This window comes from Saccopteryx bilineata, chromosome 5 (genome assembly GCF_036850765.1).
Source record: "Saccopteryx bilineata isolate mSacBil1 chromosome 5, mSacBil1_pri_phased_curated, whole genome shotgun sequence".
NCBI classification, from domain to species: domain Eukaryota; kingdom Metazoa; phylum Chordata; class Mammalia; order Chiroptera; family Emballonuridae; genus Saccopteryx; species Saccopteryx bilineata.
Genome location: NC_089494.1, coordinates 191854641 through 191868625, shown reverse-complemented (window position 1 = coordinate 191868625; position 13985 = coordinate 191854641). Strand labels below are relative to the sequence as shown.

Sequence of the window (13985 nt, the reverse complement as noted above, 5' to 3'; positions counted from 1 at the left end):
GTTATAATGAGAATCTTTAGAAGAATATTTAAGGGTTTCATCAATTTCTTCTAAGAACACAATCTGGAATTCAAAGAATTTTTTTTCTTGCACAAATTCAATTCTGCAGCTATTCTTTTTAATTTTCTCTCCTTTCATAAGTCTCTATCTTATGATTCTGATTCATCAATGGCTTTGTGTGTGTTTTGAGCAGTTTTCTACCTCCCGTTCATGAATTAGTGAAATCCTGAAATTTTTGTATGCTTTTCAATTTCACTTTGTGTTTATTTCATTTGCATTGAAATTTTTTGGTTATTTACAATGAAAGCATAACTTCCAAAAATCCTGACATGATTTCTGGAGAGTCACTCTATTATTAACTGATAGATCAGAAATTTTATTGGCTATGAACTTTAGAAAAGGTTAGTTTTTTACAGAATATTTTTACATTAGGATTATTTTTGTTACTCTGTACATCCCATGCAACACCAGCTAACAGTATTAGAACAAGAACATTCTTAAATTGTAATTCTTTTTTACAGTGTGTCCGTAAAGTCATGGTGCACTTTTGGCCGGTCACAGGAAAGCAACAAAAGATGATAGAATGTGAAATCTGCACCAAATAAAAGGAAAACCCTCCCAGTTTCTGTAGGATGATGATGTAACACCATGTATACAGTGGAGCAGCCTACGGCCATGCCAGTCGAGATGTGGATGGTACAGAGGAAAGTTCAGTGTGTTCTGTGGCTCGCTAAATTCGAATCTGTGACCAAAGTACAACGTAAATATTGGCGTGTTTATAATGAAGCGCCACGAATAGGAATAACATTACTCGGTGGGATAAGCAGTTGAAGAAAACCGGCAGTTTGGTGGAGAAACTCAATTCTGGTAGGCCATCAGTCAGTGACGAGTCTATAGAGGCTATACGGGATAGCTACCTAAGGAGCCCTAAAAAATCTGTGCGTGTGTGTCCTTGACAATTAAGCAAGACTACAGTTCATAAGATGTTAAAGAAATGTCTCTGTTTTACGGGGTACAAATTGCAGCAATAAATGGAGCCCACATTGAACTGCACTGAATGGGTATGAAACTGGGAGAGTTTTCCTTTTATTTGGTGCAGATTTCACATTTCTATCATCTTTTGTTTCTTTTCTGTGACCAGTCAAAAGTGCACCATGACTTTACAGACACACTGTATTTACTCTAACACTTTTTTTTTTTTTGTATTTTTCTGAAGCTGGAAATGGGGAGAGACAGTCAGACAGACTCCCGCATGCCCCCGACCGGGATCCACCCGGCACGCCCACCAGGGGGTGATGCTCTGCCCCTCCGGAGCATTGCTCTGTCACGACCAGAGCCACTCTAGCACCTGGGGCAGAGGCCAAGGAGCCATCCCCAGTGCCCGGGCCGTCTTTGCTCCAATGGAGCCTCGGCTGCGGGAGGGGAAGAGAGAGACGGAGAGGAAGGAGAGGGGGAGGAGTGGAGAAGCAGATGGGCGCTTCTCCTGTGTGCCCTGGCCGGAAATCAAACCTGGGACTTCTGCACGCCAGGCCGACGCTCTATCACTGAGCCAACTGGCCAGGGCCTCTAACACTTTTTATAGAGCATTTTGTTTGTATGTTTCTGAGCTTTCTTTTCCTCTTTTGATGTTAGTTAACAAGTCCACTACTTTAGTCAGTGTATGCATAATATTCCACTCAAGAATGTTAAGGTTATCTTAGCCTTAGCAGGTGGTGGCACAGTGCAGTGGATAAAGCATCGGCCTGGGACATGGAGGAACCAGGTTGGAAACCCCGAGGTCACCAGCTTGAGCATGGGCACATCGGCTTGAGCATGGAATCGTGTGGGATCATAGTCATGACCCCATGGTCGCTGGCTTAAGCCCAAACGTTGCTGGCATGAAGCCCAAGGTCGCTGGCTTGAGCAAGGTGTCACTGACTGTGCTGTATGCTCCCCCCCCATCAAGACACATATGAGAAAGCTAAGGTGCCGCAATGAAGAATTGATTCTTCTCATCTCTCTCCCATCCTGTCTGTCTGTCTCTATCTATCCCTCTCTCTCTCTGTCTCCATTAAAAAATAAAATAAAATTTTTAAGATTATTTTAATCATTATTAACTGAAGATTTTTAATTTTTTCATTCTCTAGGTTGGTATATTAACTCTAAAGTTATTTCTTCAAAAATAATACATTTTAAATTATATTTTTCTAGTAAATATAACTCATTTTAGGATATCCCTGTTTACCCACTTTATTTTAAAGAAAGGATATATGTATTTTTTTATTTTCATAAACAACAGACATACAGGTAATATTTACTAAAGAATATTCTGGAATTTCACTCAGCTTGCATATTATAATCTTTACCTTTGTGAACAGGTAAATGTTTATAGGGTTTATGTTGAGATGCAAAGTATATGAACTACTTGTAATATCTTATTTGACCGTTTTCTAGTTGTTAAAGTACTTATATAAAACTAGCATAGGCCCTGGCCAGTTGGCTCAGTGGTAGAGCGTCGGCCTGTTGTGCAAGAGTCCCGAGTTCGATTCCCAGCCAGGGCATACAGGAGAAGCGCCCACCTGCTTCTCCACCCTTCCCCCTCTCCTTCCTCTCTGTCTCTCTCTTCCCCTCCCGTAGCCAAGGCTCCATTGGAGCAAGGTTGGCCCAGGCGCTGAGGATGGCTCTATGGCCTCTGCCTCAGGTGCTAGAACGACTCTGGTGGCAACAGAGCGACGCCCCAGATAGGCAGAGCATCGCCCCCTGGTGGGCATGCTGGGTGGATTCTGGTCAAGCGCATGCGGGAGTCTGTCTGACTGCCTCCCCGTTTCCAACTTCAGAAAAATACAAAAAAACAAACAAACAAAGAAAAACCTAGCATAATTGATATATAATAATTACAACAAAATAATTATAATACCTGCCTATTTTTCTAGGACAGTATGATATAATTTCATTTTTCAAATTTTATTCTTTTGAATTGATTTCAAGATGGGTATTTATATTTAATATATTTATTTAAGAAGGGTTGTTTTAACATTTACAATACCTTATTTATTTGTTTGTGTGTGTGTGTGTATGTATGCTTATCCAGTTAGATGACAATCATGACTAATCAGGTATTTAAAAACTAACCTAGTGAATTGGTGGTGAATGTTTAATGTAAATGTAAAATTGGAGTTGGTTAATAATAATTTTATTCTTGAATAAGATACAGAAATTTAAATGAGTTTATTAGGTGATAGCATCAGATCATTTTAAAGACATCTCCACTCATACTGCTGTATTTTAAAGAATGCCAGTGAAAGAAACTATCAGAAATTAAAATAAAATATTTTATATTCTGTAATGAGGTGCTATCTTCAGGGTTAGTTCAAAATCAAATATATCTTTCTGGGTATAGTGAGCAGAGGATATTTCATGCTTAATGCTGAATCCAGCTGTTTTATTCTGTGATATATTAATTACATGATCTTAAGGATAAGAATCTTTTTTTACAGTACTTCCATAAGAGAAAAATTTGGTCATGATTGTATTTTATTTTCTTGACTGAAGAGATGCATAGAAGAAAATGCACTGTCATCTGGTAGTCACATCCTGATGCTTCTGATTAAATACTTCTCTTATAACCTTATAATATTTTTAGCCTTTCAAATTCAGGTCTAGATCTGCTGTAGTCTTCACATATTTTGCAGCAACATACTTAAGGTCATTGGTTGTTCAGGAGTCCATGATATGAGGACCCTGTGACTTTAATATTCTCCTTTAAATTATTTCACTTATGACTTTAGCTAAATATTGAAAACTGCAATCATCTGATAAAACACAGCTCTAATAGAATAATTAGTGCAATAATTAAACAGATAAGGACTCAGATTGTTCATCTCAAATATCCATTATAAAACTATTAGAACAGATTTTTAAAACATTCTAAAATAAATTCTCCTTTCTTCCTGTCTCCCTCCGCTCTTTCCTTGATAATTTTCATTTGAGAACTTAATGTTAGTAATTATCATTATAGAATAAAACTGATTGTCATGTGGCTTAGAAAGTGCTAGAAATTATTTCTTCTACATTGTTTGTATATCATTGTTGATTTCAATTTTCTCATCTATGTATTCCAGAACAGATTTTTGAAATTGGGTTTCTGAATCATATCAAATATTTTTCTTTAGAGATTTTATTTTATAGTAATGACTTTTTTAGACTATCTAACAATAACCAATTTGAGTAGTTAAGACAATGCAGCAACATCATATTACATTATCTCCTGAATATGCATAACTTTGACTCTCTATTGAAAAACACATTCAGAAGTTAAGTTCAGAACATGAGGGGAATTCTCCTTAATTACACAATCCAACCTAGAAGGAATAGTGATTTCTTCTTGTGCACTCCAGAACAACAAAAGTAATACTCCACGGACAAGAAAAACCCAAAAGGAAGAAAGGAAGAGAGCATTTGTACATTTTGTCATTCTTGAAGGTTGCTGGGTCTTATCAACTGTGCTGTGATGAGAACAGAGAAGAAGTCCCTTAGTAAGATAGCCCTCCCTTCATTTTTAAAAGTAATATAAATTAAAATAATCTGTGAATAGATATTACCCAAATATTTTTGAGACATTGAGTCCAATGAATCCAAGTCTTCAACATTATTTTGCTTCCAAACTCTGCTGTCCCTACCTTCCACTGCATCTGACTTTGAATTAGTTTGTCTCAGCAAACATAGCTTGATAGGGTGCCTGTGCCCTATCTTTTGGTAGAGGGCAAAATTTGAGCCAGTGAAGCAAAATCTTCATAGCAAGCAGCATGGCTGTTCTTTGCTTATTGCATTTAAAATCTAAATTGGAAATTGAATGTCTCCATTACTTCCAGCCAGTGTGGCATAATAGATGTTTCTTAAGTTTAGAGAAAAAAAATACTCCACTTGTGTCTACTACCTCCAACAAGAATTCTGTTATGGAAGCTTCATTTTTGTGAGTTCCCACTCATCTCTCTCCAACGCCCTATGGGAGAGCTTTATTCAACCTTCAAAAAGAACATTGGAGGGCACATGAGACTAATCTTAACAGTTTGGTAAATTCATGTCATCAGTTATAGAAGTCGTGGTGGCAAAAAGAAATAATAATAATAATAGAAAGAAAGCTACCAGTTACTGTAGAGTACAGTACTGGACTTAAAACTGTAGTTAATTAGAGATACATTGAGCAATTGCTTCCATACTGTGATATATTTTTGTATTACTTTGCTACTGTGTTAGCTTTAACAGTTGTCATTACATCAATTTCCTTTTGAGGAAACTAAGACATGACAAAGTAAATGTGGAGAAAGGGAGGGATGATGAGGCAGAACACACAGAGGGTTTTTTGGGCAATGAAAATACATTGAATGATGCCCTAATGATGGATACATGTTACTAAAAATTTGTCCAAACCCATAGAATTCACAGAGAGCATTGAAAGTTTGGGGGAATGTGATCTGCCACCAGTAGTCTTTATAACATCTTAAACCTGATTCAATATCTTTATTAATTCTATAGCATTCTAGCTCACAACTGAGTCCATCCCAACATTTTTACTGATCATCCTTGATGTGTGTGTGTGTGTGTGTGTCTTTAATCTTTGATTATCTAGTAGAAAATGTCTTGAAAAGTTTTTTTTTTTTTTTTTTTTTTTTTTTTACAGAAACAGAGTCAGAGAGAGGGATAGACAGACAGGAACAGAGAGATGAAAAGCATCAATCATTCGTTTTTTGTTGCGCATTGCGATGCCTGAGTTGTTCATTGATTGCTTTCTCATATGTGCCTTGACTGTGGGCCTTCAGCAGACTAAGTAACCCCTTGTTCAAGCCAACAACCTTGGGTCCAAGCTGGTGAGCGTTTGCTCAAACCACATGAGCCCGCGCTCAAGCTAACGACCTCGGGGTCTCGAACCTGGGTCCTCGGCATCCGAGTCCGACGCTCTATCCACTGCGCCTGGTCAGGCGAAAAGTGTTTTCTACTTTAGATTGCACTTGAAGAATTCTCATTCATGAATTCAGAACTGAGGAAAAGGAGAAGGAAGGAAGATTAACAGAGATTTTTTTTAAAAAGGGAGGTGATAGGATGTATTGGGTTGAGGAATAAGTTCGTAGCGTTTTTACTGAAGACTTTTATTTAAACAAAAAACAATAATTATATCAATAAGTTAATCAATTATATATTCGCCGTTGCTGTTTACAACCTCTTCCCACCTCTTGACCAATTTGTTGATGCCGTTCCACCAAAAATCGCCTGGTCTGGTGTCTAAGAAGTTGTTGAGCCAGTTTTTAAGGACCTCTTTGTTGTCGAAGGTAATGCCCTTCATATGGTTTGACAGGGAGCGGAATAGATGGTAATCGGTCGGTGCAAGGTCCGGAGAATACGGCGGATGCTGAAGGACCTCCCATTCGAGCTCTTGGAGTGTGGCTTTGACGACTTGTGCAACATGGGGCCTGGCGTTGTCGTGAAGGAGTATGGTTTGACCATGTTGATCAGGTCTTTTCAGTTGAATAGCCTCGTTCAAAAATGATCGCAGTTCATTTTTTCCACCAATTCATGACTGGTTTGGTGACCGTTCTCCTTCAAAAGTGATTTGAGACGTTCTCCATCGAATTCAGAAGGCCTTCCGCTGCGGGACGTGTCATCGACGTCAAAGTCGCCATTTTTGAACTTTGCAAACCATTTCCGTGCTGTAGACTTGCCTATGACACCTTTTCCATACACGTCGCAAATGTCCCGGGCTGCTTTGGCAGCTTTTTGACCTCGATGAAAAGCAAAGAAGAGCAGGTGTCGAAAATGTTGATTTTTGCCTCCTGGGTATTCCATTTCTAAGCCTCAAAACTAATAAAAAATTAAATAACTCAAAAATACAATTAACATAGTTTTGTAGAGCAGAAAGAGTTGTATCGAATGAATACTTACCCTTTGCCAAACAGCAAACAAATCGTTGTAAAATAAAAGAAAATATAAAAACGCTACGAACTTATTCCCCAACCCAATAGGTCAAGGAAGTGAAAATTTGATGTTTTTAGTTGATGGCTGGCAAATCAGTGTGTTTTTTTCCCTTGTGTTTGTCACATATATGCCCACTTTCCATTTTGCTAAGAAAGAGGTCTTTACCCACGTAACAATTTCTTTCCCACAGAGGAATGCCACAACTGCCACCATCAGAACAGCTGCAGACCAGTAGCTGTGGAACAAATCAGGTGTTTTATAACTTTAATGACCATAGGGTTTTTCCATAAGAGTAGGTTTATATCTGGGAAAGTTCAAGTTATGGCAGAAAATGCTAAGCACATAGGTTGCCAACTTTCCCTCCATTGCCCATGTCACATATTATACTCTATTTTTGGCATTTTTTTAAACTGCTGAGATTGAATGGACCTCACAAGTGTACTCTGTGCTTCACTCAAAGTAAGCCCACTAATTAACTTCAGTTAGGCTTCAGATGAAACCCGTTTACCATTTTGGTGTCATGTAATCTAGTCATTACTGGACTGTATAAAACTTAGGTGAATATAATGATATATCGATGCTTGTATTATGCTGGATGCTTATATTCTGAAATCTTCTGGACTAAAAATAGATTATATGTAAATAGTTTTTGTGAGTGTGGTGTGAATTGGAGCCAGATATAGTAAAAAGAGCATGGATCATAATGCCAATCTATGGAATAAAATATGGAAGCTAAACCTAAGGGTTTGTAATAGTCATCATATTCTAGAAAAAGGTAGCCACTTGGAAGTGATACAGAGTCAAAAACATAAAATTAGCTGGAAAAATTTGGCAACCCCAAGATGAGGGTGCCAAAGATGAGAATGAAATAGAAACTGAATGAAAGATCTAGCAACTACCTATGGCATCACTATGATGAAGAAAAATCTTGTGTTAGACTCTTTTTCTGTTCCTTGTTGTACTGTTTATGTGTGTGTGTATGCACGCATGTGTTTGTACACAGACACATATATACGAAAAAATATATATTTCATTATGTGCAAGTATCTGAAACATATCAGGACACACCACTTAGGGGAAATGGTTTCTTTTTCAACTAATACTCAGATAGCCATAACTACCTACCTGTTGTTCCCAGTGGTTAGTGTAATTCATCGGCTGTAATAGTATAAAATGCTTTAGGAAGTCACTCTGTAGATGTGACTAGCTCTTTGAAGTAACTGTGTCTTATATTAATGTGTGCTGTGAATGAAAATTTTATAATGTTTTTAAATGTAAGTATGTGGTTTATGAATGCTAGTCAGATATTAAGAGCTTAGTTTGAAATTAATCTTTGACATTTTCTCTGTGAAGACAATTCAAGCACAGAATTGAAATTTTTCATACTATATAAAAATGAGAAGAGTTAAGAGACTTTGTTCCAAGTAAACTGGTATCAGAGGTGGAGAGAAATATACTTTGGAAGCCCATATTAATAAAATATGAAGTAAAGAGGAATTTGCTAAACATCAAGAAAAAAATTCTAAGGATTTGGTCTGAGGAGGATTACAAACTCACCAATCTTATTATTTTTCATGTTTGATTTAAAGAACCTGAGGACTGAAGGAGTTGATCTGCTATCCCAAATCTGGTAGACAAATTTTGATGATGAATCTTCCGGCCTCCATGAAATATTTTCATGAACAAAGAAAGAGGTCTTTCTTTCTTTTTTTTGAGTTGCAATATCTAATTCAACCCACCACAAAGCAATGCATTATAGCTTTGCCTAGAAGGAAGGAAAGAGAAGGGGAGGACTTTGATGTTTCTTATGTGGTTGCTGGCCTGCCCATAAATGGGCCTCTGTTTTAAGAATTGAGGTCTATGGACTCACACAGATAATCAAGAAAGTAGAAATCTAGAGGCTATAAATCAGGTATAACCTAGGCCCTCATTTGCATGTGGGTATACATTTCCCAACTATCCACCTCCTCCTTCAGTGAGAATTACCAGAATGTCTCCTTGCCAAGTTAGAAATTTAGAATAAGAAAGCTAGGCTCTCTTGACACCTGAGAATGTCTTTAACCCATTAGTCTGAATATTTTATCACACTGGTTGAAGAACCATTGGAAGACTTCCAGTACAGTCGAGCTAAAGCTCTAGAGTTAGGTTTCAGCACAGATGATTATCTTAGTTCCATTCCTGTTGCTTTGCAAATCACACACTCACATTACACAGCCCAGTGTTTGTTCATGTATAAAGTTATTTGACATTAAGGCCAAAAACATTTGCTATTTACATATATCTGTACTATTTTTCAACTTGAAAACTATTTTAAACACAGTGGTCTCATTTTGTTTACTAAACAAATCCAGCTATGTGATAGTACACCTATTCAGAATTTCCTGCATATTTTAAATATATTTTGACTATTGCAGATTTGGGTTGTATAATGCCCCTTGCTCTGCCCTATCAGGTAATGTATTTTGTTTATATTTTAATGAGAAAATATAGAAAAACACTATATTCATGCCTAGGAAAGCAGTTCATAGGAATGAATTACTGACATTCTCAAATCTGTCTTTATCTCTGTTAGCTTTTCTCATTTAATGATGTAGAAAATTCTGAAAACTACGAATAGTAACCAATCCACTCAAAATATTCATATAGATAGATAAATGCAAACCATTTTAGAGTTATGATCCTGAACATTTAAACTGGAACATAAGCAGAATTGTATAATTGGGATAGAATTAGTTTCCTCATTGAAAAAACTCCGACTTGAGTCACCATGGGGATACCCATGATTGACTTGCATATCTGACTGCATTTTGCTTTTACACATTTTGATGGGATAAAAATACTATATTTTCTAAACCAGATTTTGAAGACACTAAGAATGACTGAGCAAAGCATTTTGTTATCAACAGTGCTGTGCTCAGATGCCAGTGTATTAAACACACATTTATGTCTGCAGTTTTGGAGAACTAAATACCATATGGTATCTTAGTTTTATATTTCAAGAATCAGCTGAATTGCGGCTGCATACCAATTAGACTGGAATAAATATGTTTGAGTGTTTCCTAGTTGTTGATAATTTGTTATAAAGCATTTATTTGAGTTTCAATAAAAGCATTTCTAACTATACTTAGTTTGTTAAATGGATTGTTATTTTATATTAGTATACATCATATGTCATATTATTTCTTTCGATGCCTAATAAGAATACTATTTTAGATATGGTTATTAGTATAAAAATGATATAAAAAGTAAGCAATCCCTCTATGAACTAGGTTAAATTATTTATATATATTATATATAATTCATGCATGCATAGATTTATATTTTTGTTATTAGCTAATTTCTATAATGCAATCTAGAATATGATTGAACTTTTAACTTGTTGGCATTGGTGTTTTTAAGCATTTTGAATGGTTAAGTAAATATAAGTACAACTATAGAACTGAAACTTGAGATTTATACACTTTTAAATAATTGATGTTTCAGATGCTCATCTCAATTTACCCAAATTACTGTATCATCAGAACTCTGTAACAAATCCCACATTATTATTTAATCCACCAAAGCCATGTACTGTGTCCTTATTAGACTACTTCAGAGGCAACACTCTTTATGAGTGCTTAGATATAACTATTTAAAGGAGTTACATAATTTAGTGAGGAGACGTTACGGGTCATACAGTCAGATTAAGGTCTGTTATTCTATTCAATCCACTCTTAGATCCTATTGATGCTGATAAGAGTTATCTACCCCCGAAAATAAAAAGGATAGATAAGTGCTAAGTGATCAAAGTTACATCAAGGCATTTGATATAAGGCAGTAAAATGATTGTCATACAGAATTACTGTAGGTTGGCTTTATCCTGTCTTGAAAATAAATGGTTTTGCTTTACCTGGATTTTTATTTCCCATTTATTTCTTCCTGGCAATCTGCTTTCTGTAACAGTGGGTGACCATGATCTAGTGATAATGTATTATTCTATTAACATTATATTTTAAGTAAATATTTTAGAGAAGACTCTGTCTCATAGAAACTCTAATATTTCACAGTATTTTGTGATTTAAAAGTATCCCATTTTTGTGTGACTTTAAATTCAGATTCCATAGTATCAGTGCTGTGGATTATGTTACATTTTGCATGATTATGTTCCATTATAAATTCAATTAAATAGAGAATACTTAGAGAATATTACTAACTATTCTCTATTTAATTGAATTTATAACTTTTAGGTTAAATCTATTTGATTCTTGATTTCCCCTTTTCTTATTTTTAGCAATTTCCTTGTTTAGAAAAGAAAATGAAGCAGGATTTATGATTTTATTAAACTTGATAATTAAATTTCAATGACTTCAAAGAATGAGTAGTTTGGTTTATTAAACACAATTATAGAATTCTCTGATTGTATCATATGCATTCCTTGGCAGATGCTTTCTTTCTTTCTTTTCTTTTCAAGTGAGAGGAAGGGAGATAGTAAGACAGACTTCTGCATGCACTCAGACTGGGATACCCCCCCTCCCCTGGCAATCCACATCTAAGTCTGATGCTCAAATCAAGGAAACTATCCTCAGGACCCAGTCCGATGCTTGGACCAATCTAGCCACTGGCTGTGAGAGGAGAAGAGAAAGAAAGGGGAGAGAAGCAGATGGTCATTTCTTATGTGTGCCCTGCCCAGGGATCAAACCCGGGACTTCTGCAGGCCTGGCCAACACTCTATCCACTGAGACAACCATTCAGGGCCTACAGATGATTTCTTCATAATTTTTTCCCCCAGTGATGAAAGTTAACATAACATAAAGAGAAGTAATTAGTTTATAATTAAAAAACATTGTTTCTAAGGCAGGGTGAATTTGGAAGCTTTAATTAATTTAAGTCCACTGAGCCTTCATTATATTTCTTCAATTTTGGACAGGGATATTTTGTCTCAGAAAAAAATTAACTCTCATAACATTCAAAGATATTTGTACACTAGTCCCAAATCTGCTCTTTATTTCATTCTGATTTCACCCCTTTATATCACTAACCTAGTACAGTGCACAATACCCAAATCTTATATGCTCATAGAAAGTGTTTTGTTGGCTGATTGGTTTCTTTATCTAGTACTTATCAAAGTGTGGTTGGTATAGAACAGCAGCAGCAGCAACAACTGGGGTCTTATTAAAAATGCTAAACCTACTTTGTCAGACCAACTATTTCAAAAACTAGAGAATGAGATCTGCTTGACCGGGTGGTGGTACAGTGGATAGTGTTGGACTGGGAAGCAGAGAGCAGAGGACCCAGATTTGAGACCCTGAGTTTGCCAGCTTGAGCGCAGATGCACCAACTTGAGCCCAAGTTCGCTGGCTTGAGCAAGGGGTTACTTGGTCTGTAGCCCCCCTGGTCAAGGCACATATAAGAAAGCAATCAATGAACAACTAAGGGGCCACAACAAAGAATTGGTGCTTCTCATCTGTCTCCCTTTCTGTTTGTCTGTCCCTCTCTCTGTCTCTGTCATGAAAAAAATCCCCCAAAACTGAGAATGAGATCCAATACTGTGAGTATTAACAAGCCCACCGAGTGATTCTCATGAATGCTAAAATTTGAGACTAACACTTAAAAAATATAAATGATTTAATGAGTTAGACATAAAAATGAACTTACAAACATGTGAAGAAAAAATAGGTAAATGTTCATCTTCTCTTAGAAAAGATAAAACTTCTCAAAGCATAAAGTACTGAAAAATAATAAAAAATGTGAATGTTTCATATTACAAAAATGAAATCTTCAAAATATAAAAATACAAAAAATGAAATAGGGAGATATTTATAATAAACATGATAAAGACCTATATCCTTATATGTAAAGAGAAATAACAAATAAGAAGAAAATGTCTACAGAAAAATAGAAAAAGAACATTGAAAAACAGTTTTCTTATTTGTATGGTTCTTACTGTGTTTTTGAAACAATTCTATTTTACTTTTAAAGTAAAAAATATGAGCTTTTACATCTAGAGTCTTAGTTTGCTTATTTTATCACCAAGTAAAAAAGGAAATAATTTTATAAATAAAATACACACTAATTAATTATAAGCAGCAGCTAAATTTTGCAAGGCTTATATTGGGCAAGGGGGAAAAAATAAATTACTGGAACCAAGAGAAAACGTGCATTCATCTTACAATGAAATAAAAAATAATGATCTCTGGTGAGTCAGAAATCATGTTTCTTGTTTTGTTCTACAGTTAACTAGCAAATGAATTCTTCACATTCTTCTTTGATTAGCTTAGATCAGTAGTGTTTCACCCCCAGCATGCTGCAGTGATCAGGGTCATATATATAAGTGTCTAGGTAAGGCATAGATTGCTTGGTGAGACACCCACAGTTTCTGATGGAGCATTTTGGAAGGTGTGGCCCAACAATTTTCATTTTTAATGATTTCCTAGGTGATACTGATGCTGCTGAACTGGAAACTATACAATAGGGCATGGAATAATGTTGTTTTGTTATAACAATGAGAAAAAAATTAGATCCCCAGGCCAGGATCACTGTCTGTGTGGAGTTTGCACATTCTCCCCAAATTTACATGAGTTTTCTCCAGAGATTTTGGTTTCCCCCACATCTCAAAAATGCATACCTGAGGTGAGTTGGTGTGTCTGACTGGCAGTGTGCATGTGGGTGTGCGTGAGGGTGTGGGTATGCCGTTAGAAGGATGGTTCCTGACTGTCCTGAGCTGCTGGGGAGAAGCTTCAGTCACTCCCGACTCTACACTGGAATAAGCAGGTTGAAAAATCATCATTTTACTTTTTTAATTAATTAAAAATTTTTTTGTATAGCTCACATGTTTCAGTATTTAATATTAGAAGTGTTTTGAGTCTTCATTTAAAAGTTTGGTGATGTCATATGGCATAGGAACTTGTAAATTACCCTATGGTCAAATTGATTGTGTTATACATTGTTTTGCTTAATGTCACAGTTTCCAAGAACCTTTCCAAGACATTAAGTGAGGACTTCCTGTACTTTTAGAAGCACTGGCATCCTGGCTCTGATAACATCATGACTTAGGTCAG

General features: G+C 36.1%; 1 protein-coding gene and 1 non-coding gene across 4 annotated transcripts in view; one reads left to right on the top strand and one right to left on the bottom strand.

Moving 5' to 3' along the window:
* Positions 1-13985, top strand: part of CCSER1 (coiled-coil serine rich protein 1) — a 1472832-nt gene that overhangs the window by 131690 nt on the left and 1327157 nt on the right. The window lies entirely within an intron of this gene.
* Positions 7059-7191, bottom strand: LOC136307229 (small nucleolar RNA SNORA41). The gene has a single exon (XR_010725892.1). It is a non-coding gene; the product is annotated as a small nucleolar RNA SNORA41 (small nucleolar RNA).